At 37.0% G+C, this 11,341-nt stretch overlaps 1 pseudogene; it reads left to right on the top strand.

Moving 5' to 3' along the window:
* Positions 1–324: 324 nt before the first annotated feature.
* On the top strand, positions 325–2,695 carry LOC101713036 (52 kDa repressor of the inhibitor of the protein kinase-like; annotated as a pseudogene).
* Positions 2,696–11,341: the final 8,646 nt, after the last annotated feature.

The following is an 11,341-nucleotide window of genomic DNA, read 5'->3' as shown; positions in this document are numbered from 1 at the left end:
TGAAAGTGACTGAAAACTAGTCCATTCTCCCAAAGACTCTACTGATTTGAGTAATCCTGCCATTCTGTAGGTAACCCTTAGCTCATAGGGTTAGTAATCAGTAAATGTCCTCTAAGACTTCATTGCCATTATAAACTCCTCTTTGGGCATTGTGGGAAGGAGGCAGTGGTCTCCCTGGTGGGCAGGAGGTAAATCCTCCTGGCCAGGCACCTCCTCCCCTTGGGCTCCTGGCATGCACGCCTCTGCCTGTTCCCCTACCCCGGCAGGCCGGCTGCCCTGAGGAGGTTGGAAGCAGAGGACTGGGCCGGCTGGCGGGCAGCGATGATGCCAAACTTCTGCGCGGCCCCCAACTGCACGCGGAAGAGCACGCAGTCCCACCTGGCCTTCTTCAGGTTTTGATCTGGCCAGATGCCAGAAGTGGGTGGAGAATTGTAGGAGAGCAGACTTAGAAGATAAAACACCTGATCAGCTAAATAAATATTATGGGCTGTGTACCAATCACTTGGAGACCTCTATGATCTGTAGAACTATACATTTTGTAGAGGCATCAGGAAAGTGATAAGAATGATAGGGTTATTTTATTTCTCAAAATTAATTGAAGCAGATACTTGTGAAGTCATTGGGAAAGTCCTTGTATGACTGTTCTTCGAGACAATGCAATACCAACAATATTTGATCTTACCAGTCATTTGAACAATCCACATAGAAGATGCAGGAAACGAATAAAAGAATTGAGTGACGATGAAATCAGGACACAAACAGAAAAAAATTGATGAAACTTCTGAACAGGAACAGAAACATAAAGAAACAAACAGTAGCAATGCTCATAATCCCAGTGCTGAAGCTCAGGGGGATGAACAGGATGAATACATTTTACCTTTAACCCTTGAAGAGAAGGAAAACAAAGAATACTGAAAGTCTCTATTTGAAATTTTGATTCTTATGGGAAAACAAAACATACTTCAGGATCAGCATGAGACCTAGGAAATCCTGGAAGGTCTCTTAACGCCTGATAACTTTCAAGTTTTGTTGGAGTGCCAGATAAATTCTGGCAAAGAGGTTCTGAGAAAGTGCTTTGAGACCACAGCTGTTAACACATTGTTCTATTCAAAAACACAGCAGAAACAGATGCTAGAGATCTGTGAGAGCTGTATTAGGGAAGAAACCCTCAGGGAAGTGAGAGATTCACTCTTCTTTTCCACGTCACTGATAATGTGGTGAACATGGGGGGGGGGGCTTACCTGTCCTGGTGAGGTTTATTGATGAATCTCATAACTTGAGAGAGGAGTTTGTTGGCTTCCTGCCTTATGAAGCTGACGCGGAAATTTTGGCTGTGAAATTTCACACTACAATAACTGAGAAGTGGGGACTAAATATGGAGTATTGTTGTGGCCAGGCTTATATTGTATCCAGTGGATTTTCTTCTAAAATGAAAGTTGTTGCTTCTAGACTTCTAGAAAAATATCCCCAAGCTATCTACACACTTTGATCATCCTGTGCCTTAAATATGTGGTTGGCAAAATCAGTGCCTGTGATGGGGGTATCAGTTGGATGGGGAACAACTGAGAAAGTTTGCTCTTTTTTCCATCGACCACCACAACTACTTTTAGAACTTGACAATGTGATTTCAGTTCTTTTCCACAGTGAAGAAAGGGGTAAAGAATTGAAGGAAATATGTCATTCTCAGTGGACAGGCAGGCATGATGCTTTTGAAGTTTTAGTGGACCTCCTGCAAGCACTTGTTTTATGTTTAGATGGTATAAATAGTGACACAAATATTAGGTGGAGTAACTGTATAGCTGGCCAAGCATTTGTACTCTGCAGTGCAGTAACAGATTTTGATTTTATTGTTACCATTGTTGTTCTTTAAAATGTCTTATCTTTTACAAGGGCCTTTGGGAAAAATCTCCAGGGACAAACTTCTGATGTCTTCTTTGCAGCCAGGAGTTTGACTGCTGTATTACACTCACTCAATGAAGTGATGGAAAATATTGAAGTTTATCATCAGTTTTGGTTTGAGGAAGCCACAAATTTGGCAACCAAATTTGATACTCAAATGAAACTCCCTGGTAAATTTTGTAGGGCTCAACAAGGTAACCTGGAATCTCAGTTAACCTCTGAGAGTTACTATAAAGAAACCCTGAGTGTCCTAACAATGGAGCATATTATTCAGGAACTTAAAGATATATTCTCAGAACAGCATCTTGAAGCTCTTAAATGCTTATCTCTGGTACCCTCAGTCATGGGACAGCTCAAATTCAACACATCAGAGGAACATCATGCTGACATGTATAGAAGTGACTTACTCAATCCTGATACACTCTCAGCTGAACCTCATTGTTGGAGAATCAAATGGAAACACAGAGGGAAAGACATAGAGCTTCCATCTACCATTTGTGAAGCCCTCCATCTACCTGACATTAAGTTTTCTCCTAATGTGTATGCCTTGCTGAAGGTCCTTTGTATTCTTCCTGTGATGAAAGTTGAGAATGAGGGCTATGAAAATGGACAAAAGCGACTCAAAGCATACTTGAGGAACATTTCGACAGACCAAAGGTCAAGTAGCTTGGCTTTGCTTAACATAAATTTTGATATAAAACATGATCTGGATTTAATGGTGGACACATATATCAAACTATATACAACTAAATCAGAGCTTCCTACAGATAATTCAGAAACTGTTAAAAATACCTAAGAGACTTTTACAGTGGGATTTTTCTTCTATTTGCTATTTGAAATAAAAGCTATAAGGGGTATGCAGGCCACCTAATCACTGAATATGTTAGCGTACAGGCCTGGCATTGAAAATATTAGCAATTGATAATCTCCATATATAAATGGCCCCTCTGAACCCTCCTGCACCTGAGACCTGTCTGTTCTCAGTGGTTCCACTGCCTGCCTCACCAGCACAAGGTCCCGAGTTTGATCCCCAGTACCAAAAAAAAAAAAAAAAGAGAGAGAGAATGGCAGAAGATGGCATTGTAAGTGCTACACTTCACTTTGGCGTGACCTCTGCTGGTGGCATTATGGAATTGTTTTAATTAAGTCATTTTAGACAACATACTGTCATTGTGGATCTGGTTTCAAATATTGAGTTATCAGTTTTTGAAGAAGTGAATTTTGAGGTGGTGTGGGAGAAAAGAATGCATCTTATAAAATGTTATGGTGAAGGCTATCATTGACCTGTGATTAGTAGGAGTTTTAAGTATGTTATTAAAAATCTAATGGAGAGTTAAGGGAATTACTAAAGAGAAGTTTATGAGCTTACCAGCTTTCAATGCAGATTTTGTCTTTATTAAATGAACTTAAAAGAAGTTACAGTTTAAGCTTGAATGGAAGAGCTTGCCATTGTTATTCCACATCTGGTTATTGATGTTTATATTCCATTGTGGAACCTACATCTTTATAAGCTTCTTAGCAGGTAAATGTTGAACACTTCTGCTTCATCATCAAGGCAGAATCAGAGGCCATCCATACAGGCAACTGACTTGTCTGTTTTCTTCTGTCTTTTTCCATGACTCTTATCTACTGCCTCATCTTGATTTATAAGCAAAACTGCTAACCTACAAAACGAATGTTTTGTGGTTTATCTAGAAATAATACAGAAAATACTGCTGTTATTTTTGGTGAAGAAAATTTTGTATAGTTTATTTCAATCTAAAGAAAATGTGAATTTAGTTGAAAAAATAAACTTTTCTTTCTGCTATTCCTCTAATAATTATAAAAATTTCCAAAGCCTTTTCTGGATGTTAATGGGGAGTTCTGTGTGTGATATTCATTAATGTTAATTTGAACAAAATTAGAAAAATATCTCTTAATCTGCTTATATTTGTGACTTATTTTTCATTAAGTTTACTGGTACATTTTAGGTATAAAATAGTTACATTCATCATTAGGATCTTGTACCTTTACATGATGTATCTTAGTTCTTATTTTTTCCCCATTTCCCTTCCTACCCTTCCCTATTTAGAGAGACTTTGTTTCCATTTTTTCATTTTCCATATTTTTTCTTTTTCCTTCTTTCCATTCACTTACCCACCCAATTCACCTACTACTTTAGACCTTTTCTTCCTATTTCACATGATCAAAAAAACCATTTGAACTTTATTTTCACGTTTAGTTTTTCACACCAGAGAAACTGTTCGGTATTTACACATGTGTGTCCTATTTATTTCACTTAAGACTATGGCCTCAGTGTGCATCCACTTAGCTATAAATGTCTCTAATTTCTCATTCTTTATAGCTGAGTGGTACTCCATTTTATAGAAATCCACATCTTCCTTATCCAGTCTCCAGTTGAAGGGCATTTGGACTGTTTCCAAGTTTTAGCTATTACAAGCTGTGGCATGATAAACATTGGTGTGCATGTATCTCTGTGGTATGATTCTTCTAATTCTTTTGGAAAGATACCCAGCAGAGGAATAGCTGGATCAAATGGGACTTCCAGTCCTACTTCGTTGAGGTATCTCCATACTGATTTCCACAGTGGTTCCACCAGTCTACACTCCCAACAACAGTGAAGAAGTGTTCCTTTTTCCCCACAGCTCTGCCAGCATTTGTTATTGGTTGATTTCTTGATAGCAGCCATTCTTTCAGGAGTGAGGTGAAATCTCAGCATTGTTTTCATTTGTATCTCTCCAATGACCAGTGATGTTGACCATTTTTTCATATATTTATTTGCTGCTTTTATTGTCTGTCTGAGAAATGTCTGTTCATTTCAGATGCCCATTTTTGAATCTGGTTTTTATATTTGGAGGGTCTTATTTTTTTGAGTTCTTTATATGTTCTAGATAGTAGACCTTTGTCTGAGGAACAGCTGATAAACATTTTTTCTGACATTGTAGGTTGTCTATTAGCTCTGTTGGTGGTTTCTCTTACAGTGAGAAGCTTTTTAATAAGATGAGATCCCAGTTTGTGATTCCTTCTGCAAGGTCATGTGCTACTGAGCATCTGTTCATAAAATCTTTTCCTCTACCAAAGACTTCAAGAGGTCTACCTAACTTACCTTCCAGTAAGTTTAGTGTTTCTGTTTTAATATTTAGATCTTTAATCCACTTCAATTTTAGTTTAGTGCTTGGTGAAAGATAGGGATCTAGTTTTAATCTTTGGCAGGTTGAAATCCAGGTCTTCCAACACCATTTATTAAAAAGGTTATCTTTCCTCCAGTGATGATGGTTGGCTCTTTTGTCAAAGATGAGCTAGATGAGTATGTCTGGAGTTGTTTCTGTATCTTCTAACCTATTCAACTGATCCTCAAGTCTGTTTCTTTGCCAGTACCATGCTGTTTTTATCACAGGGGCTTTGTAGTATAGTTTCAATGTGGGGATTGTGATACTCCCTGTCATGTCTCTGTTGCCTAGAACTGGTTGTGCTATTCTAGGTCTCTTTTGGTTCCAAATGAATTTTTGGATTGTTATCTCTAGTTCTGTGAAATATACTGTTGGGATTTCAATCAGGATTGCTTTGAATCTGTATAGCAGTTTTGGAAGTATGGCCATTTTCACTATGTTAGTTCTTCCTCCCCAGGAGCAAGGGATGTCTTTCCATTTTCTTATATCCTCTTTGATCTCTTTTTTCAAATTGCTGTAGTTTTCAGGGCAGAGGTATTTTGTCTCCTTTCTTAGACTGATTCATACATACTTCATTTGTTGGGATGCTATTGTCAAAGGAATTGTTTCCTTAATTTGTCTATCAGTGAATCTGTTATTAGTGTACAAGAAGGCTACTGATTTTTGAGTGTTTACCTTATATCCAGTTCCTCTACTGAATCTGTCAATTAAGTCTAGAAGTATTTTGGCAGAATTTTTTGTGTCTTCTATATAGAGTATCATATCGACAGCAAATAATGACATTTTAACTTCTTCCTTTCCTATATTTATTCCTTTTAGTTCTCTTTTCTAATTGCTGTGGCTAATGTTTTCAGATTTATATTGAACAGGAATGGTGATAGTGGACATCCTTGTCTTGTTCCTGATTTTAATGTGAAGGTTTTCAGTTTTTGACCATTTAGTATGATGTTGGCTGTTGATTTTTCATAGATAGCCTTTATTAGCTTGAGATAAAGATCATCTATTCCTTTTTTCTATAGGGTTTTTATCATGAATGGATGTTGGATTTTGTTGAATGCTTTTTCTGCATGTATTGAGATGATCATATGGTTTTGTCCTTGAGTCTGTTAATATAGTGTATTACATTTATTGATTTACATATGTTGAACCATCCTTGCATCCCTGGGATAAATCTGACTTGGTGAGGGTGTATGATTTGCTTGACGACCCTCTATATTCAGTTTGCCAGTATCTTGTTGAGGATTTTGGAATCTATGTTCATTAGAGAGATTGGCCTGTAGTTCTGTTTTTTTTGTTGGGTCTTTCCCTGGTTTTAGAATCAAAATAACACTTACTTCCATGAATGAGTTTGCAAGTATTGCTTCCCTTTCAATTTCACTGAAGAGTTTAAAGAGTAGTGGCAATAGATCTTCTCTAAATGTCTTGCAGAATTCAGCAGTGAAGCCATCAGGACCTGAGCTTTTCTTTGTTGGTAAAGTTTTAATTGCATTTTTAATTTCCCTGATTGTAATTGGGGTGTTTAGACTATTTACATCTTTTTCATTCAACTTTGGTAATTCATATGTATCTAGGAATCTGTCCATTTCTTCTGTGTTTTCCATTTTATTGAAGTACAGGTTCTCAAAGTAGGTATTGATGATCCTCTGGATTTCCACTGGATCTGTTGTGACTTCACCTTTTTCATTCCTTTTTTGATAAGGTTGGCTAAGAGTTTATCAATTTTATTTATTCTTTTGAAAAACCAACTCTTTGATTCATTGATATTTTTGTGTCATTCTTTTAGTCTCCACTGCATTGATTTCTGCTCTTATCTTTATAATTTGCTCCCTTGTATGAGCTTTGGGTTTGTCTTGCTCTTCTTTTTCTAGGAGCTTAAGGTTCAGAATTAGGTTGTTTATTTGAGTTCACTCTGTTTTCCTAATATGGGCATTTACTGCTTAAAATTTCCCTCATAGGACTACTTTCATGGTGTCCCATAGATTCCTGTATTTGTAAAAACTGTCTAATTTCTTCTTTAATTTCCTCTGTGACCCATTGGTTGTTCAGGAGAGTGTTATTCAATTTCCATGTGTTTATGCTGTTCTTGCAGTTTTTATGCTATTGATCTCTAGTTTAATTGTACTATGATCTGAGAATATACAGGGGATAACTTCAATTACTTTGCATTTACTTAAACATTTTCTATGAGCTAGCTTGTGTTCTATTTTGGAGAATGACCTGTGTGCAGCCAAAAAGAATGTATATTTTGATTTTTATGGAGTGGAACACTCTGTAGACATCTATTAAGTCCATTTCTTCAAAATCTTGGCTCTGTTCTATTATTTTGTTGTTGATTTTTTGTCTTGATGATCTGTCTGTTTGTGACAGAGAGGTATTGAAGTCCATCACTACAAATGTATTCGTTATTTGGTTTTTCATGTCCATTAATATTTGTTTTGTATAGTTGGGGGCATTAGTATTTTGTGCATATATATTTATGTTTGTCATTACTTCCTCTTGGATTGTTCCCTTTACAAGGATGTAGTGGCCTTCATTTTCTCTCTTAATTAGCTTTGGTTTGAAATCTACTTTGTCTGCAAATAAGATAGCTACCCCCACTTTTTTCTGGGCTCCTGTCACATGGAGAACTGTTTTCCATCCTTTTACTTTCAGTCTACAAATTTCTTTGTGAACTAAGTGGGTTTCTTGTATACAGGATATTGTTGGATTTTGCCTCTTAATCCATTCTGCCAGTCTATTTCTTTTGATTAGTGAGTTGAGGTCATTAACATTGATGGTTATAACTGATATGTATTGGCTTATCCTTATGTTATTTTCCTCTTGCTGGCTCTTTTATTTTTTATTTTCCCCCCTCTCCCTTTAATTTCTTGCCTTGCTTGGTGGATTTTCTCTGTTGGGCCTTATGGAGTTGTGACTTTCATTTTCTTTTTCCAGGACATTGTTTAGAATTGATTGGAGTGCTGGTTTGGTTATCATGAAGTTTCTCAGGTGTGATTTGTTGGGGAAGTATCTTATTTCCCCATCAAAGTATACATTCCCCCATTTCAGGATACATCAGTCTAGGTTGGAAGTTGTTTTCTTTTAGGGCTTAAAATACTTCACTCTAGGCTCTCCTGGACTTGAGAGTTTGTGTTGAAAAGTTGCTGTGATTCTGATGGGCTTCCCTTTGTGTGGGATTTCTTTCTTTTCTCTAATTGCTTATAGTATTTTGTTCTTATGTTGGGTTTCAGGGATCTTGATTATTATATGTGTAGGTGTAGATTTTTTTTTATCACAGCTAGGTGGAGTTCTATATGCCTCACTCATCTGTATGTCAAATTCTTTCACTCTGGGAAATTTTCTGTCATTAATTCTGTTAACAGTTTTTTTAATGTCATTTATACTTTCTCCTGATTTTTCATAGATTCCTGTCAGTCTTATATTATTATTCTTTGCATCATCAAGAAGCTGCTGGATCTATTTCTCATGGTTCCTTACTATTTTTAAGAAATCTCTCTTTTCATGGTTACTGACCACAATCCTGTCTCTTATATCTGATATTCTGTCTTCACATTCAGTCATTCATCTGTGAATGCTTTCAGTGGAGATTTTAATCTCCTGGATATCTGTTTGAATCTGTTTCATAGATTCCATTTCTTTCCTATGTTGGGTGTTCATGGTTTCCACTTTTTTTCCTATGCTGGGCATTCATGGTTTCCATCTTTGTCCTGAGCTCATCTATTCTTTTTTATCTGTTTCTGTTCTAGACTCTCTAATTCTGTCTTTCATTTTGCTCACCATCTCTGTGGTTATTGGGAAAATTATTTCTGTTTTGAATTTTTCTAGAGCTTCATTCATCTGTTTTTTCCTGAGCCATCAGTGTAGGGTGTTCAGGTGATTATCAGACTTTTCCAAGTTTCCCCCAGTATTTGCCTTTGATGAGCTGGTAGGCTGATTTTGTGTCTTGCTTAGGTGCCTTCTCATATTTTTGTTGATGTTGGTACTGTTTTTGGTTCAATTCCTCTGTTGATACTTCAATATTGCTTATTGTAAGTATCTTTGTTGCTTGTATTTAGAACCTTTATGGAATGATTGTTTTTCAGAAGTAACTTCCAGATATATCTAGCCTTTAGCTTTTGAATCTCTAAGGACTCTTAGGTTATCATGTTTTCAGTATACCAGGAAGGAAAACTCATGAGATTAATCACAACACTTTAGCCCAAGTGACACAATCAGCAAAAGTAATAGTGTCATGCACAATTTAGAAAATAACAATTGTGATAGTTATTAATCTATCACTTTTAAACATGTGAATTAAATCAAAATCTAGGACCAGGCCAAAATATGTCTATAGTGAATAAACCCTTCAATATAGCAACTTTACCCTTTGGGATGGGACTCAGAAGAAGTTGGGGAGGGAAGGATAGACAGGTATGATAGGGAAAGGTTAGAAGTGAGGCCAGAGGGCAGAGAAAGATCACACAATCTCTAGGAAGCTGTTGAAGAGAAGAGGAGAAGACAGAATGAAAACACAAACACAGAAACAGAACAACCTAACAGCAATAGGGAGGCTAGAAACTGTATTCACTTTCCTTTAAAACTAATGACAATCAAGAGAAGCAAAAAGAAAATAAGTAAGAAAAAGAGAAATTTGAATTAGGGCAGTAACAGGAATAATAAGGGAGAGAAATGAAGAACACAGTGGGAGAGAGAGAGAGAGAGAGAAAAAAAAGAAGAGCAGGTTTCTGGGCCACCATAGCACCACTGTCAGTGCAGAGGAGGAGGCTTCTTTCTGGACCACTGTAGCACCGCTCCCAGTGAAGAGGAGATGAGCAGCTTGAGCACAAGCAGCAACCCCCCTCTGCTGTTGAAATGAGAAGACATGTAAACAAGCCTCAAAACCAGACTTCCACATCACCTACAGCAAGGCCAAAGGGAAACAACATAGAACACTCTGATACTCAACCACCTGGACTCCCTGAACTGGCAACCAAAGAGGATCTGGAAAAAATGAAATCAGGAATAATTTCTCAGATAACAGCAGAGATTGTGCCCATAGTGCAAGACATGATTAATAAATCTATAGGAGGACACAGATAAAAAAATAGAGGAGCTGAGGAACATCACAGAATCCCAACATAGGAAACAAATGAAATCCTGAAATCAGATTTCTGGAGATTAAAAACTCCACTGAAGATCTACACAGCAGAATGAGCCAATGTGAGGACAGAATTTCAGATATAGAAGATAAGATTGCAATTAGTGAACAAGAAAAGAAAAATTTCTTTAATATTCTAAGGGAACATGAGAAATCAATTCAGCAGCTGCTATGCAATGCAAAGAAGAATAAAATGAGACTGATCTCAGTTAATGAAGAAACAGGAGAGAGTGCAGATGACATAAAAAAAACTGTTCACAGAAGTGATGGCAGAAAACTTCCCAAATAGGGGAAAAGAACTTGACATACAGCTAAGTGAGGCATATAGGACACCAACTAGCCTTGATTAAAACAAATCTACACATAGGCATACAATTGTTAAGATTCCAGAAACCCAATAGAAGAACAATATTCTACAGGCAGTTAGAGAAAAGAAACAAATCACATACAAAGGAAAGTCCATCAGAATCACAGCAGATTTCTCAACACAAACCTTCAAGGTAAGAAGAGCTTGGTGTGACATTTTGCAAGCCCTACAGGAAAACAGTCTCCAACCCAGGTTGATGTAACCTGCAAAGCTATCTTTCAAAATTGATGGAGAAATAAGATACTTTCATGACAAAGAGCACCGGAGGAACTTCAAGAATACCAAACTAGCACTCCCCAAAATTCTAGACAATATCCTAGGAAAAGACAATGAGGATAATAACCCCAGGAAGCCCAGAAGAATGACTCAATCAGGTATGACAAGAAATTAAATGCAAAGGGGAAGAATACAACAAAAAGAAAAAGTCATGACAATAAGTCAATATGTATCAGTTATAACCATCAATGCTAGTGGTCTCAATCCACCAATTCAAAGAAATATACTGTCAGAATGGGTCAAGAAGAAAGATCCAACAATATGCTGCATGCAAGAAACAATTCAAAAAGAAACTCATAGACTTAAAGTTAGAGGATGGAAAACAATACTCCATGTGACAACAGCCTGAAAAAAAGCAGGAGAAGCTATCCTATTTTCAGATCAAGTGGATTTCAAACCAATACTAAATAAGAGAGACAAAGAAGGACACTACATCCTTTTAAAGGGGACAATCCAAGAGGAAGAGATGACAATCATAAATATCTATGCACC

This window comes from Heterocephalus glaber, unplaced genomic scaffold, assembly GCF_053883595.1.
Source record: "Heterocephalus glaber isolate CG9 unplaced genomic scaffold, H.glaber_assembly_v1.0 deba00001457, whole genome shotgun sequence".
NCBI lineage: Eukaryota > Metazoa > Chordata > Mammalia > Rodentia > Bathyergidae > Heterocephalus > Heterocephalus glaber.
This window is presented reverse-complemented; position numbering and strand designations above follow the sequence as displayed.